Source organism: Acomys minous (genome assembly GCF_964271855.1).
Source record: "Acomys minous genome assembly, chromosome: 18".
Classification (NCBI taxonomy): Eukaryota; Metazoa; Chordata; class Mammalia; order Rodentia; family Muridae; genus Acomys; species Acomys minous.
In genome coordinates this window covers 24,508,394-24,529,954 of record NC_140501.1, presented here as the reverse complement: position 1 = coordinate 24,529,954, position 21,561 = coordinate 24,508,394, and the positions used below count along the sequence as shown (strand labels likewise).

Sequence of the window (21,561 nt, the reverse complement as noted above, 5' to 3'; positions counted from 1 at the left end):
CCTTACTCCCCTCCCCTATAACTGTTCCTGAGGGGGACTTCCTCCCCCTTTATATGCTCATAGGGTATCAAGTCTCTTCTTCATAGCCTGGAGTAAGGCTTTATATAGCAAGGTCAACAGGATCTGTTCTAATCCCACTCTCCCTAGCCCCCAGGCAAGACTCCAATCACCTGAATAGCTCCCTGTGGGAACCTCCTTAATCCTCTGGGTGGTTCCCTTTAAGAACTTCACTATTTCTTTGGGTAGCTCTCTGTAAGAACTTCCCTATTTCTCTGGGTGGATAATCCAAAAGTTATCCACGTAGAACACAAGACTTTCTTCAGCAAGGGTCAGCAACTCGAAGGTCACAGCCTGCAGCCTAAGCACAAGATATCTAATATGGCAGAATTTAGCATGGCTCCCCACAGCCACTGTGCTGCACGACTGAAACTCAGTCTGGAAGAAAACAACAAACCCCTGGTCAGAGCAGTGACAGTACAATGGTATGGAATCTGCACACATTCAATTAAAGCTAAGTAACTGAGAAGAAATAGATTTAATTTTGCAATTTTTTGTAGAGAAATGGGTCCCAAACTGGGAAGAAATCTAAACCAAAAGGATGATAGTTACACATCCCAATGCCAAAGGGGGGAAAAAAACCCTCATGAGTGGAGTTAAGAAGACTACTTTACAGTAGTATTTTCTGGGATGAATGATGGAATGGAATTTAATAAAGCTGTTGATGAAAACACAAAGCATACAGAAAATACTCAAAAGATGGAAAGTGGCTAAAAACAAGAGGATGATTGCTGTACAAGCTGCAGGTGGGGCAGCTCAGGTTCAGCAGCTCAGTCTGAGAATTGAGCCTTTACTCTCCTTCTGGTATCCCAGGTTCTTATACTTTTTACTCAGTGATTCTTTACAAGAATCAATGACAGCACTAGTACTGTTCCAGTACCCCTAATAGTAAGAAAGATTATGAGTAAATGTGTTTTTCACAAATTTTAATCAAGTGTAGAAGTCACACAAAGTGGGACTAAATGTTGCCCTGTGTCGATTATAGATTTACTGAGGTATATAGGGTTAGAAATCAGACTTAACTTCATATCTATCCACTGAATATAACAATTGAGCTAGGCAAGCATCTTCTGTGGAATTAAGGGAGTTCTGCCTGCTGCACCCTTAAATATAGTCATAAGAGGAAGGGTTGCTTCATAGCCAGTGAACAGATCTGCCACATGTATTAAGGACACACCTTAAGCAATTATCCAAAGAAAATCCTTTCAATAGAATAAAAAAAAATCATGGATGTAAGAAGTGTATTTCAAGCCCTGTGCATATTTAATTGCAAGGCTAAATTATTAACCAAAGTGTGGCAACTGTGTATTACCAGCTTCAAATAAATCAATGACAGTAGTAATTAGAGATGGTGTAGATCGTTCATTTTCTTTGTGAATTGATCATAGTTGTAATTCAATAGAGAAAAAATAAGAAACAACAATAATAATAACTTTTTATTAGTCATGCTAAAGTGGCAAGCCAGTGGCATGGATAATTGAAAATTTGTGGATTATGTGCATAATGATGATCCGCTCAGGTTCTTTGCCTTACTACAGATCGTTTTGCATTTCCAGAGCATATTACCACCTATTCGTTTGAAGAATCACTAAACATCATAGGTGGAAATTTTTACAAGTATGGGTCGGTTAATTGTCCACAGTTAACATACAAGAAGAATGTAAAAAACAACTATAAAGGTAAAAGGAATATTATTAGAAAATGTTTGCTAAGAAAAGTCAGTGAGTGCAATTTAGAAATGATGGTAGAAAATCTTAGGCAACAATTCAGAAAAGCATATTTTATGTAACATAACATAATTTGGACTACGTTTAAAAGCATGTGTTGCTATAAAGTTATGAAAGGAAATGTAATTTTATTTTTGGTAATTTAATAAATATATAAAATGTATAAAACCCATGCCTGTGACCTCTTTATTTTACCTAGTCGCCATCTATTGTTGTGGGGTGTGTGTGTGTGTGTGAGTGTTCGACTCACTGTGTTTAATTGAGACTCTTTTCATTAACCTTAGTACAGACATATTCAGTAAAGTAAGGATAACTGTGAGTTGCTACACTATTAACAAAAATGAGTCCTGAGTCAGCCATAATTCATAAAAATTAATCAGTGAAGAATGGGCCCTTCATATGCACCTCCCTCATCCATGGTGGAAGGTGGAAAGGCCGAGTCTTGTACAGATGGCAAAAGCTTCTTTGTGCTTTGGGTTCCGGTGATGACATAAAATCCAGAAAATAACATTTTACAACACTCCTTTCCTCCAGCACTTACAAGGACAAGCTGCTACCTTGTCCATTACATTCTACAGAATTTGGACATAGATAGATAGATAGATAGATAGATAGATAGATAGATAGACAGAAGATACATACATACATACATACATACATACATACATACATACATACACATATCCCATTTCAGACTGAGTGCTTACCAATCGATTACTTATTCTCAACACTGACCAGATTTCACTTTGAGTCATCAAACATGATACATTTTCTTCACCATGTTCACAATCATACTTTAAGGCAGTACAGACTTGCTTAACATTGAGTTCATGCTTTTTGTCAATGATATTTCATTCCATGTACTTTCTCAAAGACCTTCCACTATGTAAGGGGGACAGTAGTTCTCAATGCCTACTTGAGTTTACTTTGTAGACTGTATGTCCATCTTGTGTAGTTGGTGGTGCTGTTATCTGTTTGTGGTAGGTATAGTGCTAATTTACTAATTTAAGTGGTATTGTCTATTTTGGTTTATATATTTGATAAAACCAGGAGTGTCTTTAGAGTTATCTAATAATTCAATTAAAAGTAAACATGAAAATTGTTAATTGTATTGCTTTCATATCTCTTTCTGTTAACTATTTATTGTTATTGTTCTTTATGCATTATCCTTAAAGATATACAAATTACATGTTCCTCCTTAGGAAAATATAGACAAGTAATTAAAAAGGGGAAAGGTTCACACTGATGCCATAGCACAGTTCTAATATGTGCAAGTGGACTATATGTTTTTCCATCTAACCAGTCCCTTTTGCTATGTTTTTACAAAAGAAAATACTTGCAGGTCATTTTATTTATTCTACAAGGAGATGTAACCTAGTTCACTCAGACACTTTGAACAGTAAACATGAGCATTATAAAACTAGCCTTTCCTGACATCAGGTCATATTAACATCCTAGATATAAATAACAGAAGTATTAACCATTCTATATTTCACATTTGCTTGGAACTAACACGCCTCCTTACCACAGCTTTAGAGTGCTGATGTTACAGATATGTCACCACAGCTGCCTTGGTGTCCTTTTTACAGAGTTCAGAAGGCAACAAAGAAGTTTAAGAACAAAGCCTTATAATTGCAGTGCCTAATAAACCATTAACAAAGATAATACAACACAATCATGGGAAATAAAAAAAAAAATTCAAAGGAGATGGAAGTTTCCTCAATTTGGCAAGAAAAAGCAAGTGGAAAACCTAAACTTTAAATAGGAAACCTTCACACAGAATCCCAAATTCAAAAAGAAAGGCCTTTTAAAATGTCCCTTGGCACCAATGCTCTTATTTGCCAGAGGGCAGCTTGAGGAAGCTAAATGTCTTCTGATTTCTGTAAATCTACCTCTTCAACTATTTACAAAGGGATTTTAAGAAAAGGATTAGGAAGAGAGTTACTTTGAACTGATCAAAAGTGAGTCAGTTCAAACATACAGATTTTTGTTGTATTCGTTTTTTTTTCTTTCCCTAGTTTAGAGGAAAACATAAAAATCTTATTCTGCATGGTAAACTTCATCTAATGAAATGCAATACAGGAAATAAGTGTTTATGGCTGTAAGGAAATGGATAGAAGGCTGTTAACAACAGATTAATTTCAATGGTGTACTATGATGACTCATTTCAAAGGATATGAGATGGCTAAAGTCAGCTATAAAATGGGTCATGCAGAGGAGGTAAGCCTGATTCCAAAATGTGTAACTTACTCAGGCCTGACCAGTCTTCAGTGTTGTGCTATTTCAGGGTATTTTGCAGATGGAAGACACCGGATATGTCTAAACACATTCCTGAATGCCACATGGAGGCTGCATAAACATTTTCAGTATGCAATTACATGATGCTAAGAAATATCTACAGCTATAACCTGTTGTTTTCATTTATACAAACTCTGATTATTTGTGCAGAAAAAGCATCCTGGTTTAGTTTCTGTAATTCTGATAGGTTTGCCATTAAATGTTATTTGGCCCTTTTCCCTTGCAGCTTTTAATATTTTTTCTTTGTTCTGTATGTTTTGTGTTTTGATTATTATGTGATGGGCAGTTTTTCTTTTCTGGTCAATTCTATTTGGTGTTCGGTAGGCCTCTTGTATGTTTATAGGCATCTCTTTCTTTAGATTGTGGAAATTTTCTTCTATGATTTTATTGAGAATAGTTTCTGGGCCTTGGAGACTGATATCTTCTCTTTCTTCCTAAAATTTGTGGATAAATGGATTGAGCTAGAAGTGATTATAATGAGTGAGTTAACCCAGAAGCAGAAAGACTTAAATGGTATATACTCACTTATATCTGCATACTAGCCCAAGGGGCATGTCCCACGAAAGCCTTCACTTACCAGGAAACTGGGACAGAGGGGAGGACATCCTATTGGGACTCTAGATGAGAGAATCATGGGAGAATGGTAAAGTATAAGGATCCAGAGGGTCCTAGAAACCTACAAGTAGAACATTATGGTAGGCAGATTTGGGCCCAGGGGTCCCGCTCAAACTAAGGCACCAGCCAAGGACAATACAGGCGGTAAACTTCAAACCCCTACCCAGATCTAGCCAATGGTCAGAACATTCTCCACAATTGATTGGAGAGTGGGAGATGACTTTCTTACGTACTCTGGTGCCTCACATTTGACCATGTCCCCTGGAGGGGGAGACCTGGTGGCACTCAGAGGAAGGACAGCAGGTTCCCGAGAAGAGACTTGATACCCTATGAGCATATACAGGAGGAGGTAATCCCCCTCAGTCACAATCATAGGGGAGGGGAATAAGGGGAAAATGGGAGGGAGGGAAGAATGGGAGGATACAAGGGATGGGATAACCATTGAGATGTAACAAGAATAAAATAATAATAAAAATTTTTTTTAAAAAAAAGACAAAAAAAAAAGCATCCTGGGATGATGTGAATGAGGATAATTGTCATAAGCTCATTTTTTAAAAGACTTAGTCCCTACTTGGTGAAACGGTTTGAGAAGAATTAGGAAGGGCAACTTTGTTGAACGTGTGTTACGTGACTATGGTTTGAGGCTTCAAAAGCTTTCTGTCTTTCTCAATGTGAGCTTTGCCTCCTGTTTTTAAGATGCAATGTCTCAGCTGCTGATTCAGCCATTGCTACCATGCTTTCACTTTGCCATCATGTACTCTAACCCTCTAAAACCATAAGTCAAATTAAATGCTTTTATTTACAAATTGCCTTGGCCATGGTGTTTTATCACAATAGAAAAGTAACTTATGCATATCCCATATTAGTTGACCAGTTTTCTCACATTAGTTACAATTTTCTCACATTTTCATCAGCCAATACCTATTTAGCTTGATTTGGCAGGCATTTCTATTTAAACGTTATCTTAGTACTTGTATAATTTTGATTCACTGGTATTGAGTTCACAGCTGAGTCAGTGCATCTTGACTAAAGACTATCACCTACCTTGGCTATATTCTCTGTAAGACGTTCCCACACACTCTTTGTAAACTCAGCAACAGTAGACAAATCAGCATTAAAATTAGAAGCCATTTGCTGTTAACAAAAAGCATTCCAGCTTTCGGCTGAGGCAGCTATCTTCCAGTAACTGGCCAAACGGACAAACACAAAGGGGAAGAGGAGGGGCATTGGCTATGTGTCCTCTAGGCCTTCGAGGAAGCGCGGTGTTGTTCCTTTGGTGGCATACTTGCGAATCTACTAACAGGGTGATATTGTAGACATCAAGGAAATGGGAACCATTCAAAATGGAATGCCCCAAAAGTGTTACCACGGCAAATCCAGAAGGGTCTTATAAGACCTGAGCGCCTGGGTCCTACTTCCCGGAGCCCAATGAGACGTGAGAGTCCAGTCCAATGCAAACAGCAAGGGATGCTTTATTGTTCCATCTCGACGGGGTCCACCAAGCTCTATTGAGCTGGAGACCCTGAATAAAGTAAAGCTTGGGTCTTCTATACTCCTACAGAAGCAGAACTTAGTACAAATATGATTGGTTAGTTAATCTTTAAAATGATTAATTACCAGTTATTTTATCCTTGAGGGGGCAAGAGCTTAGCTTGGGACATCACGTGCTATCAGATGCTCTGGGCAAGTATGATGAGGGTGTGGTTTTAGAACAGCCCTGAGGCCATCTCGGAAGGTACTCATTCTCGATATCCTGTACAACTAAAAGTCAATGCATTTGCCTCTGTTTATTGCTAAAAGAGGCTCCTCTGCTTAAACATGGGAGTAGCCTTCGTCTGTTGGTATGTATATTACGACTTTCATACTGTGTCTATTTAGTTAAACAGCACTTCCAAGTTTCTACTTGGAGCCTAAAACATCCTTAGTCACTGTTATGTTTGTTTTACTGGGTTTATATTACCTGGCATGGATTTGCTCCTGTGGAATGGGGCTCAAATCTAATCAGTGAGCAGTTTGTTACTCCCTCGTCTGTTATGCCATTACTGCCGTAGCAGGTACATTTTGTCTGGCAGGTTGGTATTACTCTTCATACAGCTAAGTGTAATCATTAAAACCTTTTACTCCCTTGGTGGCCTGCAAAGAAATATCCATCCATATAGAAACTAGAAAGCCTGAAGGAAACATCAAGCTCTGTTCTAGGTTCAATATCTATCTATCTATCTATCTATCTATCTATCTATCTATCTATCTATACATCTATCTATCTACCTGTCTATCTTGCATCTAAGATGTGTGATGTCTTCATAAGTAGGTTCTTATTAGCTATTTCTGATGAGTTCCCAAGAAGAATGCCAGGCATCTGTACTGTACTGTTTGGAACATTTTTGGGTTCACTCTGATGAATAACTCCTATGGTGATGTCCCATGTCTGGTACTGAAGTTTTGGGATATTTTATTATTTTCTTAAGGGAATTCCAAATAAATGTGTTAATATGCTTCTCACCCTGATTTAGTAAATTTCTCAATGACTAATATTTTAGGTGAATAAAATTGAGAAAATGAAGGATAGGGGTTATTGATAAGGATTATAAATATTTTATTGTTTTTATTTTCATTGTTTTGATTTAGTTCATTTAGTCTTAGAAGATTCCACACATAGACACAGTATGCGTAAACCATATTTACCTCTGATTTTCTGAATTCTGCTACTTACAGGTGTTACCTCCCTACACACCGAGTTTGTGTCCCCTTGCTAATTTACTTATTTATATTACAATACACTAAGTCTAGGGCTGCCTGTGTGTGCACTGGTGTATGTTGCTCAGTTGGGTATGTGCAACCTATCAGACACCCAACCTCTGAAGTAAATTCATTGGCAGCTATGATCTGTAACAGACTCTCAGCTAGGAGGAATGGGCTTAGGGTAGATGACCAGAAATGGATTACTGGATTGAAGGAGGAACTAACCCGGAGGGGCAGTGCTGTTTTTGTGAAGGTTGGGTTTATTGTTTATAATAACTATGACGATGATTAAATAACGACATATATTTTTCAAAATGTATATACTTTGTTCCAAATTTTTCTAGATGTACATTTTAAGTGTGAATTCAAATGCAGGTTGAACATTTCAATATGAAATGAAACATTGTATATAGATGTTTTCATAAATACAGCAAGATGTGAAGTGTATCTGGCGTAGTGGTTTTCTACTTGAAACACCAGGTTTAAAAATTACCAAAACTTTAAATGGAGATTTTAAAATGAAAGCATAAAAGAAATAAAGCAATTCAGAATGGAAAGACAACTCCATGTGACTTTTTAAAAGTAAGAAAAGTAGGAAATTATTTTGTTTGGAGAGTTTTACTTATAGTGCTTTTAAAATTGCTAGGAGGTCCACACTGCAGAGTAGATAATTGGAGAGTAAAATACACTCTAGAAAAAAATAATTCTGAAAAAAAAATTTTAGGTCAGGAAAATTTGTAATGATGCCTTTAACTTACATGCAGAGAAATGAGTCCTAGCTCAAAGATCTCAATTGCTTAAGAATGTCCAGTTGTCTGTGAAAACTGAGTTCAAATCCAGTTTCAAAGTACCCAATGATCTAAATGAGATAGCTTGCCCAGGCATGAGTTACAAATGCAGTGGTTAGACTAATGGACTTTGAAATCAGAATGTTTGGCTTCAAACTCAACTTGAAATACTTGTGAGCTCTGGGAAACTTTGCCTCCCTGTATTCCAGGGAGGAGGACACAAACATGTTTTCTTGTTTGTTTTCTCTTATATGTGGATCCTAAATTTTCTAAACACATATGAGACATATGTGTGTATCCATATGTCCATCCATCCATCTATTCATCCATCCATCAATCCATCCATCCACCATCTATTCATCCAATTTATACTCACATATGCATATGAAAGCAGAAGCAAGAAAGGAGAATAGAACTGTGAAAGATTTTAGAGCAAACTTTGGGGTATAGTAACATTTCAATATATTTTAAATATCTATTACAGTCATTTTGCAAGTCATTTGTTGAGAAGTGCAAGTTCTGATGGTTGTCCTTTGACACTGAGTCAACTATGACTCTATCAAAATACAGCATGGCCTATATACAAGTGAAATTACTCTCGGTATCAGGAAAGCCGAAAGACTGGCACAAGTAAGTTTATTTTACATTCTGCAAGTAGTGGACACACCACTTGTAATACATCCTTTATACGAAGTAAGAAAAGACTGGATGTTTAATCTTATACATTCTTTTCATGAAATTAGTCTTCAACATTTGAGTGATCTTTTAAAAAGCATTGACAGCGTACATTTCTCTTTTGTTTCTTTGAGGGACTTTGTGGAAAGTAAATGAGCCCAACTAAAGTCTCCAATGGCAACATTTGCTCCTTTATCTCAAAACTGGGGTCACGGGACTAACTGTGAAAGTGCCTTAAGCTGAGGAATAAAGGAGAGAAAAGGTTAGAAAGGGATCGCTTTTGCATTCATTTCACACTATGACTCCAGAGGAAGAATGGAACTACCCAAGTCTCCCCTGCCAAACTAGGGGTCAAATCGTTATCCCAGTCATATTCACTGTGCTCAGAAGAGCTCGGTTTTGTCTGTGTTCACAGTGTAGATTTCCCTCATGCTAATCGCCCTATAGGATCTACAGATTTCTTTTTCCAACATTTTCTCCATGATCAGTAGCATCTGTGCTAAGAAGTGATAAAGCTAATTTAATTCATGACATACATCAGAAAATACTTATCTCTAGTATGTATAGAATTTAAGATACTTGTGCAATTGAGGATATTACTGTTGTCCCTGTTGTTTTTTGTGCAGCTCAATGATAAAAGTACTAGAAGATGGGTCATGTAGAAAATAAAAATGGAATAATCAGTGTGTCACCAAGTTACTGTCCCTGTTGGACACAGGAGAGTCTTAGATTGTGTTTTTAAATGATGCATGTCATTCAGAATTTAGTAGAACAAATTAGTTACTACACACAGTCCAGAGAAGTAAACACAACATTTTATGTAGCTCGGGGTGTAAATGAGCTACGGTATTGCTAGAAAAATTGATTCTCAAGCTGAAAGCCATTGTATCGAAAAAGTCTGCAAGGAATACATAAATATAGATGTTTCTCATAACCTAATATTCTTATGAGCAAAATTGGTTGTAATAAATTTTAAACTTTGTTTCCTTGAAGAAATAATTAACTGAGGAATTAAGCAAATACTAAAATTAATGTAGTGAAAGTTTTAGTTTGCAGTGTTTTAATTATTTTTGCTTTTTAGATAACAATTTGAGACCAGAAAAAAAATCTTAGCCTGAAAATTGGAACAATTTTAATGATTTTTCAAATGAATTTATCTAATTGGAACAGAGACTCCAGTTTTACAATATGAGATGTAAATTTAGTATGCCTTCATATAATCTTCTTATGCCTGTGCTTCATCAGAAACAAAGTCCCTAATTACCTAAAATAAAAGGTAAAGAACACCTTCAGTCTCATCTGTCCCCTTCCTCATACATAAAGAAGTTTTCTCAGTATAGAATGCAGAAAGAAAAAGAAGATAGAGTGCACATGGTAGCCCTTGGTTGTGAGTCTAGTTCTCGGCAGACAATCTTAAGCTTGAGGGCAATCTGGGCTAAGTTATTGACTCTAGGGTCAGGTTGTGTTACACAGAAATAGAAAAGACGCATACAATGACATTATACAAATTGAGAATATTATACATATTCAGGAGTCGGTGTGTATGTGTGTGTGTGTGTGTGTGTGTGTGTGTGCATGTGCAAAACCAGAAAAACAATTTTTATAAGGCAAGAAGGAGTATATGGGAGGGTTTGAAAAGCAGAAATGAAATGAAGAAAGGATATGATTATATTATATTGCCAAAAAATAAAATAATAAATTTAAAATTTGCTTCAAACATCTGTTTTGGTTTTTGTTTTTTGTTTTTTTTTTTTTTCTGAGCAGAAGTACAGAGATGAGTAGGCTTGCAATTACTATTTCACATAATGACTGAACAACACAGGACACACTTTCAATAGGTATATGTCCTAATATTGATCTGTGTTTGTTCAAAGGCCAAGAAAATAATATATTTAATGCAGACTCATCTACTAATATGACTACTCATTGAGCAATGTACGATGTAGACCAGCTTAAAAAATCAATCAGCCCTAAATTACAGATTCCAAAAAATATAATGTGAATATAAGTTGCCCACTGTGCCAACAACTCTGGAATATACTTTGCCTAGATTCAATAAACTTCAGAGCTATTGATGTATAACTTGTTAGTGGATGCTGAGGTTCTATTTAGGAATTCATAGTCAATAGGGAATTTATGTGTAATGTCTGCTGATATTTATGGTAGAGGCCATGCACAGGATCATTGAAAGCTTTACTGGTATGTCTATCAAAAGTATTCACAAATTTTCAAAACTATGTATCCTATTGAATGCTAACCCATTGTGTGTAAATGTAAATTGTAGTTTATACCAACTCCTGTATTAATAATAAACATTATTTTAATAGACATAAATAGCTAAAACATTCTGGGACCTTACACTGAACATAAATAGCATATCAGAAATTTATATGAAACCCCTTTAATGGTACTTCTATTTCTCCATTTATAAATGTTTTTATATGTACCTTCTATGCCCCTCTTAGCAGTCGTTTAGGAAAAGGATACATTGATTTACGGTCTTCAGGCAGAAAAAGATGATAGTTTACCCTACACATCCTCTTACAAGGAGCTTTGAGAGTCACAGTGATAGTTTGCTGTTGCCAGCTTGGATGTTAAGATATTTCATAAAATATGAAGTTATATTCCTATACTTCCATGTAGCTATTCTTAGCTTTTCCTCTCCCTCGTCATGATGTGGCTGCACATTATGTGCAACTCTGCCCTGCCCATGCCATCTCGTGGCAGACAAGTGCCAGGGCTAGCTCTCCTGTGCTCATGCCCTTGGGGTAGCTCACCCGCAACACCCCACCTCAGCAAGGCCCAGCCCTACTATGCTTCCTGGGAGAGGCCTGAGGCTCTCACACTGTCATGGCTTACTCCCCCACGATGCAAATGTGAGGGTAGGGCCAGCTCTTTATAGTCCTCAGAGATCATCAATATGGCCCCGTGTGGCATCCCAAACAAGAATGTATGCCTGGAGTTTGGCGGTAACAAGCCCCAGCTGCTACAGGGCCATGGACCTAGACATGGCCCTCAGGGGCAGCATGAGCCAGGACCTCACCATGGCCATAGGTGGGATCACTGGTGACTCATATCAGGCGACTTGTCAACTACCCTTGACTCAACATTTCCATCTCTCTTCACTGTGTACACATCCTTCTGATTCTCTGTCTCATCTATCTCTCTACCACTCACTTGCTCATCTTACTGGTTTCCGGGGACTCTTGGTGTTTTAGGTGGTCTCAGGTGTGCTATGCCCCACCTGTGATGTGTGGCACTAGGCAGGAGTCATCTCTGGCATGATCTACCCTCCCCAACCAGCAGTGCTCTAGGCTGGGTGTCATCTCAAGAGTGTTCTGTCTCCTTGGGATACATGGCACCAGGCTAGGGGTGGTCTTGGCATTGTTCTCACTTTGTGCCACTATTGCCCCAGCTCAACTTGGAGGCAGGCCACTATTGGCGTACTTTTCACCAATCATTTTTATTATGGGTTCTTTATGTCTCTTTCTCCCTTTTCCACACCAATCCCTTCCAACAGACAAACACCAGGTAGGAAGGAAAGATGGTTAATGGGAAGAGGAGGTGTAGTTGTCCTTAACTGCTTCCTGTTGTTTAGGATCATTCGGTTCTTTGGGGCGAGTCCGATCCTCATTTCTGGATAACTCTGACTTCTCATCTCACTACATCAACTGCAAGCAGCAGCAGTAGGGGAGAAGAACCAGCAGCCTTCTTCTTTCTCAGAGTCTCTCTTTGGGGCTAGCTTTTATCCCCAATTACAAAGAGCACCCCCCCCCCCCGCATGAGGTAGGTCACAGCTAACACCACATTTCCATTCAGGAGGTAGCTATCATCTGCCCCCCATATCCCACACCTGGGATTAAAAGAAAAAATGTTTACATAGAAACCAAAACTTCCACAACAGGCCATCATTGTAGATCAACGGGTTTTGTAGCTGTATTTGTGTTTAGTTTTCTCCGTTGGAATTGTGCAGAGTAGCTTCAAGTACCATGAACACTTGTCAGTAAGAATAAAGTCTCTAGATAGGTACCAGCTAGAGTTCTCCTATGTTCATTGAGTTTTTGTAGGTGCTGCTTCAGCAACAGGGCCTTTCCATTGGTTTGTGGAGAGCAGCTAACAGCCTTGGCAATAGCCTGAATTGCCTGAGTGTTCCAATAGGACCACTATCACAACAACTCAATTAAATTTAACTCATCCCCCACTCCTGGAAGCTTCATTTAGTGATAAGAGAGGACTCCTTGTGACTCCATCTCCTCCAATATTTTATAATTTCATTTAGATCATCTTTACACACATGTATTTTTAGGAAGCTTCTAGTGTGTTAGATTTCTCTAAGGCCATTCACTTAGCCTGTCTCTTTCTTCTCTCCATTTGCTCTCCTCTCTTTTTCTACTCCCCATTCAATCGTCCCAGTCAAATTCCACCCCTCTACCCATAAACATCTATGCTATGTCCCCATCCATCCTGCCTACTCCCTTACTCCATACTTGACCTATGTAGACATACGATTGTAGCTTGTTTATTGAAGCCTTAATAGCAAACATTAACATTTAACTGACATCTACATACAAGCAAATATATACTATATTTGTCTTTCTGGGTCTGGGTTAAGTCACTCAGAATTTTTTTTAGTCCATCCATTTATACATAAATCTAATATAATGAAATGGCTGAACAATAGTCCACTTGGTAAATAAAACACGTTTTCTTTGTCCATTCATCCATTGACAGGCAGCTAGGCTATTTTCAATCTCTGGCTATTATGAGGAAAACAACAATGAACATAGTTGGGCAAGTGTCTCGGTCACAGTATGACACATCCTTTGGGCATGCGCCCAAGTGTCCCATAGCAGTATTTTGAGATAGATCTATTTCCCACTTCCTGAAAAACTGCCACACTAATTTCAATAAGAGCTACACAAGTTTTCATTCCCACCAAGCAATGGATGAGTGTTCCCTTTACTCCACACCCTTGCTAGCAAGAGCTGTCACTTACGTTATTGATCTTGGCCATTTTAACTGGTATAAGATGAAATTTCAAAGTAGTTTCACTTACATTTCCCTGATGACTAAGGATATTAACATTTGTTTAAGTGTTTCTCAGCCATTTTTGTTTTCTTTTGAGAATTCCCTATTTTTTAATTGAGATGTTTATTTTCTTGATGTCTTACTTTGTTTAGTTTTATATAAATTAGATACTAGCTCTCGCAGATATGTAGTCATTAAAATCCTTCCAACTTTTTGCTTGCTTACCACTTTTATGACTGATAGAAACTTTTGTCCACAGAGTTTTGTTTTGTTTTGTTTTGTTTTGTTTTAGGTACATTAGGTCCCATTTATTAATTGTTGGTCTTACTATTGGTACTATTAGTATTCTGTTCAGAAATCTTTTCCTCTTCCAGTGAGTTCAAGATTATTTCCCACTTTTTCTTCTAATCTGACAATGTATGGATGTCTTTAATCCATTAGGAATTGAGTTTTGTTTAGGGTGAAAAGTGTGGGTCTGTTTTCACTCTTCTACATTAGCTTTCCAATTTGACAAGTATCATTTGTTGATGATGCTGTCTTTTCTGCAGGGTGTATTTATGGCTTTTTATTCAAAATTCAGGTATTCGTGGGTTGTGTATTTATTTTTGGATCTTGATTTACATGCCATTGATCAAAGTTTTTGTTTTTGTGCTTTTATTACTATATTCTACAGTACAATTTGAGATTAGGAATGGTGATAACTCCATGAGTTCTTTTATTATTCAAGATTGTTTTCTGCTTTCCAGCTTTTTGTTTTGTTTCGATTTGTTTGTTTGCTTGTTTGCTTGCTTGCTTGTTTGCTTAGATATGTGATTCCATACGAAGCTAAAAATTGTCCTTTCAAGTTCTGTGAAGAAATCTGTTAGAGTTTTGCTGGGGATTGCATTGAATCTGTGGATTACTTTTGGTAGGATGTCAATTTTTACTATATTATTCCTCTCAACCCATTAGCATGGGAGAGATTTCCATCTTCTGATATCTTCTTCAAGTTCTTTCATTGATATCTTAAAAGTTTTAATATACAAATCTTTTATTTTCTTTGATAGCGTTATTCCAAAATTTCTTACTTATTTATCTTTGAGATTATAGTAAGAGGTATTGTTTCCCTGGTGTCTTTCTCAGTTCACTTTTGATTCGTGTATGTTAAAGCTACTGATTTTTGTGTATTATCTTTCTGTCCTGCTATTTTGCTAAAAGTGCTTTTTAGCTGTAGTAGTTTCCCAGTAGAATGTTTAGGGTTATTTATATATACAATTTTATCATTTTTGCATGAATATACACTGACTTCTTCCTTTTGTATTTGTATCCCTTGATAATCTTCAGTTGTCTTATTGATCTAGCTATGATTTCAAGTGCTATATTAAACAGATGTGGAGAAAGAGGACAACCCTGTCTTGTTCCTGATTTTAGTTAAAAAACAAAACAAAACTGTGGCTTTCTCTTCATTTAGGTTGATGATGGATGTAGGCTTGATGTAAATCACCTCTATTATGTTGAGATATGCTTCATGTGTCCCTAGTGTCCCCATGAGTTTTAATATGAAGAGGTGCTAGATTTTAAGGCCTTCTGCATCTAATGTCTTTTGACTTGTTTATATGGTGGATTATTCTGGAGGTTTGAATAGGAATGGCCCTTATATGTTATTATATTTGTTTTTGTTTGTTTTTTGAGACAGGTTTTCTCTGTGTAGCCTTGGCTGTCCTGGACTAGCTTTGTGGACCTGGCTGGCCTAGAACTCACAGCGATCCACCTGCCTCTGCCTCTCAAGAGCTGGGATTAAAGGTGTGTGCCACCACTGCCTGGCAGGTTATAATATTTGAATGTGTGCTCAGTAGGGAGTATTTCTATTTGAGAAAGATTAGGAGGTATGGGCTTGTTAGAGTAGGTGTAATCTTGTGGGAGAAAGTGTGTGACTGATGATGGACTTTTGAGGTTTTAAAAGTTCAAGCCAGAGCCAAGGGCTCTCTCTATCTGTAGCTTACCAATTAGTTCTGTATCCAAAACCATGTCTGCCTGTGTGCTACCATGCTACCTGCCATGCTGATTGTGGTGGGTTGAATAGGAAAGGCCCACATAGGCTAGTAGATTTGAATGCTTGGTCACTAAGGAGTGGCACTATTAGGAGGTGTGGCCTCATTAGCATATGCATGACCTTGCTGGAGAAAGTGGATCACAGGGAGTAGGCTCAAACCAGACCTAGTGTCACACTTCCTTTCTTGCTGACTGCTGAGATATATAACTCTCAAATACCTCTCTTGCATCATGTTTTCCTTTGTACCAACCACCATGCTTCGAGTCATGACAGTGGACTAATCCTTGGCACTCTAAGCAAGCCCCCGCCCCCCTCTCCCCCGTCTCTCCCCCCCTCCCCTCCCCCCCCCCCCCCGACAAATGCTATTCTTTATATGAGTTTCCATGGCTATAGCGTCTCTTTATAACAGTTAAAAGGGTAAATTTGGGGTCAAAGGTTTTGTAGGTGGACTGGTGTGCTTCCACCATTATTATAAGTCCTGTCTGGCTAGAAGGTGAACTCCTCAGTCTCCATGTCCCCTGGTGCTAGCAGGCTCAGCTAGAGACATCCGTACATCCTCCCTGTAGCCTACCTGCTATAGGTCTTCAGGTTTCCATAGTAATGTCCCACCCTAGATTCAATTTTCTCTCCAAGTCCTCTCACCCTACCTCCCCACTATCATCACATCTGATCACCCCCTCATTTCCAACTCCACACCCTCTTGTACCCAGTTCCCTCTCTACATTTACTTCCACTGTCTATTCTATTTCACCATCTATGTGAGATTCACAGAGACCTTCCCTTGGGCCCTCCTTGTTACTTATGTTCTTTGGGTCTGTGAATTGTAGTATCGTTATCTAGTAATTTATATCTAATATCCACTAATAAGTGAGTATTTAACATATGTATCTTTCTGGGTCTGGATTACTTTACTTTGGGTAATCCTTTCTAGTTTCATCCATTTGTCTGCAAAATTCATGATTTCCTTGTTTTAATAGGTGACTACCATTCCATTGTGTAAATGCACCATATTTTCTTTATCTATTCTTTAGTTGAGGGACATGTAGGTTATTTCCAGTTTATGGCGATTATGAATAAAGCTGCTTACAACATAGTTGAGCAAATGTCCTTGTGATATATTGAAGCATCTTTGGAGCATATGCCAAGCAGAGGTATAGCTGGGTCTTGAGGTAGTACTATTTCTAGGGCTCTCACAATACAACATATTGATTTCCAAAGTGGTTGTACAAGTTTTCACTTTCACCAGTGATGGAGGAGTCTTCACCTTTCTCCACATCCTTGCCAGCTTGTGCTGCCCCTTGAATTTATATTTTAGTTATTCTCACAGGTGTAAGATAGAATCACCGAGTCATTTTGATGACTAGGGTCATTAAACATTTCATTAAATACTTCTCAGACAATAGAGACTACTTTGTTGAGACTTCTTGGTTTAGCTCTGTACTGGTGGCATAAGGTTATTATGTAATTCAAATGCTGATTTCTGTACCCTCATATCGGGCTGTAAGCCTTGTTCTGAGAATCTCCTGTCTCAATGTTATATAAACTCTGCTCCCCAAATGTCCCCTTGTATGCCAATAAAACAACTTACAGCCAGTCTTTAGTGGGGGACAAATAGAGCAGAAGTGCAGGAGAGATGAAGAATATTCAGTGTGAGCAGAGAATGAAATAAAAAGGAAGTACCTTAGCAATTTTGGCAATGATGACGTCGGGATAGCATAGAGGGTTAAGATCAGACTTAAACTGCTCAGGATTGTGTTTTAAAGCCTTATAAACAAATATAGAAGAGTCTCAGTTGTCTTTGTGGTTGCCAGATTAAGAGAGAAACTAAGAAAAAAAAACACAGTTGTATAAAAATAACTGCAATGAGTGGCTCCCAAAACGCTTTAATCTTTTAAAAACATGCTTCATTTCAAGTTTCTAATACCCATACCGCCCTTCCAACCCACCTCCCCTGCATAGGAGAAAAAAAAAAGGTTAACGGGGACAGGAGAAGTAGACCTTTTTAGACTCAGTTCCTTGGACGGATTCTATTTTTCACTGTTAGTTATCCAACAGACCCATTAATCAGCAAACGAGAAATTCAGCAAAAGTGAAGGAAAACCACAGCAGCTGGACCCCGGAATGCCAAGGCATCCTCTGGAGAGTTTCTCTCTAGGAATTTCTTGAAATGCTGACAAGCAATGTGAAGTGATGGAAAAGTCGAAAGCCTGTGTCAGTAGTCTGTCGTTTTATTCTATCGGCATTGTCCTCTGATTTTCAGTTTCAAGAAGTGCCATGTATTGAGTGTTGACTTTAGAGCCTGAACTGTTGGTGTTCTGTTCACGAAGTTTTCTCCTATGCTAATGAATTCAAGGCCGATCCCACTTTCTCTTCTAATACATTTAGTGTATCTGGATTTATATTATGGTCTTTGAGCCACTTGGGCTTGAGCTTTGTGCAGGGTGACAAATATGGATCTAGTTGCACTTTCTACGTGTAGATATCCAATTATAACCAGCACCATTTGTTGACCATGCTATCATCTTCCCATTTTGATGTTTGTCTTTGTCAAACCTTCTTTGTCAAAAATCAAATGCTCATGGGTTTATTTCTGGGTCTTTAATTTCCACTTAGTCTCCAGATTAGTAATGATTTGGCTTCTCAGTTGCTAGGAAACCATTTCCAGCTCCTTGTCCAGAAATTTTTTCAAGTCCTGTGCCTAAATCTTGTTTTCTAAGCTTAAATTTCTAGTCCCACATTGGGTGTCAATATATGTGTTTCCTGCCAACTATAACCAGACTATCTGGACCAACCAGCTTCCTATGTAGTGACATAGAGACTTTTTCTTATTTTTAAAAGCTTGACCTTAGCTTTGGCTTGTTGCCAACTAGCTCTTTTAGCTGAAATCAACTCATTTATATTAAATATAACATACTGTCATGTGGCTTGTTACCTCTCCTCAGCACCTTACATCCAACCCCCTTCATATCTGGCTCCCAAATCTCCTGCCCCTAAGGTTCTCTCCCAGAGTTCCTATCTCTACCGTAAGTCCCGCCTTTCCTCTTCTGCCTCAGCTACTTGTTGTTCAACTCTTTATTAAGCCAATCCAGAAAGTATGTTGGAGAGAGTGTTTACAAAATATGACGTAGTCATAGAAATAGCAACATCAAAGTCCAAGTCCAGCCTATTCTCAAGTCTTTGCTAGTAGAGTAATCAGTATTTGAATAATACAAAGACAACCTTTACACAGTGCACAAAAAGACCACACAAATATCCCAGAGTTCTTTCCATTCATGGATAGATGCTTTGGTAGGGAGGATGTAGACCTGGATCACCTACTCCATCATCCTGATCATGTCACTCATCATCGTCTTTATTTATTTTTTTCTAGGTTTTTTTTTTAACTTTTATTGAATATCTATGATTTACACATCGTGAACCAAAATCCCTCTCCTCCCTCCAACAACATAAAACAAACAGACAAACAAAAAGTCTTGTCACAGAAGCTGTAGTGTATGACACAGTACAGCCTTTTGTCCACATATGTATACTTTCAAATGTTCATTGCTATGAGTCATGGCTCTGGTTGGAGGCCTACACTATCATCACCGGATCCTCACTGGGACTGCTGTCGGATATCCCATTGTTGCTGTGTGTCAAGGAGATTCTTAATCTTTGAATCTGCAGGTCCAGCCACTTCATGTGTTCCAGCAGGTCATACACGGCATAAATGTTGGGGTGAGGTACACTCAGAGGCCTGGATTAGTTCCCACTCCCTTGTCCTCAGGGCAGGGCCTGCTCTCTCACTCCTGTGTCATTGTGGAAGGGCCAGCTGTTATAATGACAGGCCAGATCTCCTGCTCCTGTGTCCGCAGGGCAGGAATGGCTCACCTGCTCCCATGTCCTCAGGACAGGACCTGTTCTCCCACTCCCATGTAAACAGGGCCGGCTTATCTGTTCCCATGTCATCAGGACAGGGCCAGCTTACCTGCTCCCCTGTCCTCAGGGCACGGCCCCACTCCCCAGCTCCTTTGTCCTCAAGTCAGGGCCGGCTCTCCTGCTACAATGTCCTTGGGGTGGGGCCAGTTCTTCCACTTCCCTGTCCTGAGGGCAGGGCCAGTTCTCAGGCTCCCATGTCCCCAGGGCTTACTCACCTGCGTCCATGTCCTAAGGACCAGCTCTCCTGTTCACGTGTCCTCAGGGTGAGCTCTTCTGCTTCCATGTCCTCAGGGCCAGCTCTCCTGCTCCTGTTCAATTCTCCAGATTGTTGCTGGACATCAAGGCCTGGATGGCCTCCCACTTCTATGGGTACTGGATCCTGTGGGCCATCAAGCTGGTGGCAAGTGGAGACACCGAAAACTCTTCATTGCATAGCTTGCAGAAACAAACTGTTGATGTTGGCCCAGCTCAGCTTCTTGTCCTGGGGAACTTGTGGTTCTGTTGATGCGCGCCTCCCAAGTCTCTGGTTCCATCACGTGCTCTATCTGCCCTGGGTCCCCCCCTCAGTGCTGCCCCTAGCATTCACCTCTGCACGATCCAGCTCTCGGCACTGAGCATGGCCCCTGCCCATGAGAGGAGGTCCATGAGGCCTGTGATGTGGGCGGGACAGTCCTCGTTGAGGCTTGACTCAAGCAGTACCGTCTCCTCAAATGCCATCTCCTTGCCCTGAACTGTGCCAGGCTGCAACCCGAAAAGTGGCGGGGGCAGCAGCGGAGGCGGCCCGGGGTCCCTGGGAGCTTACCTGAGTGTGGTCCCATGGGCCTGCGTTGGGAAGGCATGGACAATCCTCAGGAAAGTATTTCTTTCTTTCTGGGAAACACCAGCAATGGATTTGGAAGCTCTCAGTATGGTCCTTTGGTGGCTGTATAACCACTACTGTTCCATGGATCAGACACAGTGTGCTGTCGATGACATCCTGGATGATCTTGGCTTGAGTATTTCTAATACATTGCACTAAGCATTTCCTCCTAATCAGGCTACTCTCAAGGGTGTACATTTCTGTGTAGCTCGGGAACATAGTCATCCTCCTCAGAATGCATTAAGGACCTCATCTTTCGAACACCACAGACCCATGCCAGCCGTGTGGATCCCCACCCTATTTTTCTAATATTTTTCAATAATTGTTTTTGACTTTTGTTTGATTTTCAACTTTACCAGTTAGCTTTTCCTGACAATGTAGCCAAGGCTTTTCTAATCTTCTTGACTTGACCTGCTGAGTTATAAAAGTAAAAACATGCTCCACTCTTCCCTGGTTGGTTGTTCTTTTTAAACTTGTCACACACAAACTAAAAAAAAATTTTTTTGGAAAATGTGTGCCAGTATAGAAAAACAAAGATGCTTATTAAATAAAATTACTTCTGATAGTTCCACAACTGCATGGCCTTTAGGTGAAATGTGGTTAAGGTGATATTTCTCATAAAATTCAAAATGGCATGCCACAAAATAAGGTGGCAAAGGGTACAAGGGTACCTTATTTTCATGAGTTCTTTTGGATCAATCATATAGGTGTTCCCTGTCTTGTAGGTGTCTAAAATTTAGAATCCCAAAAGATAACGTTTGGCAGCATGGATCATATTGCTTGCAAAGCCAATTGGGAAATAGTAGACCTCTCTTTTCCATT

The 21,561-nt window shown here is 39.1% G+C and overlaps 1 pseudogene across 1 annotated transcript in view; it reads right to left on the bottom strand.

Annotated features, from left to right (window-relative positions):
- Positions 1-20,964, bottom strand: part of LOC311589587 (prohibitin 1-like) — a 50,500-nt pseudogene extending 29,536 nt beyond the window's left edge. The window contains exons 1-2 of the transcript in view: positions 20,683-20,964; positions 20,096-20,274 (exon numbers count right to left, since the gene is read on the bottom strand). The product of the transcript in view is annotated as a prohibitin 1-like (transcript). The remainder of the gene's footprint in view (positions 1-20,095; positions 20,275-20,682) is intronic.
- Between the last annotated feature and the right edge of the window lie 597 nt (positions 20,965-21,561).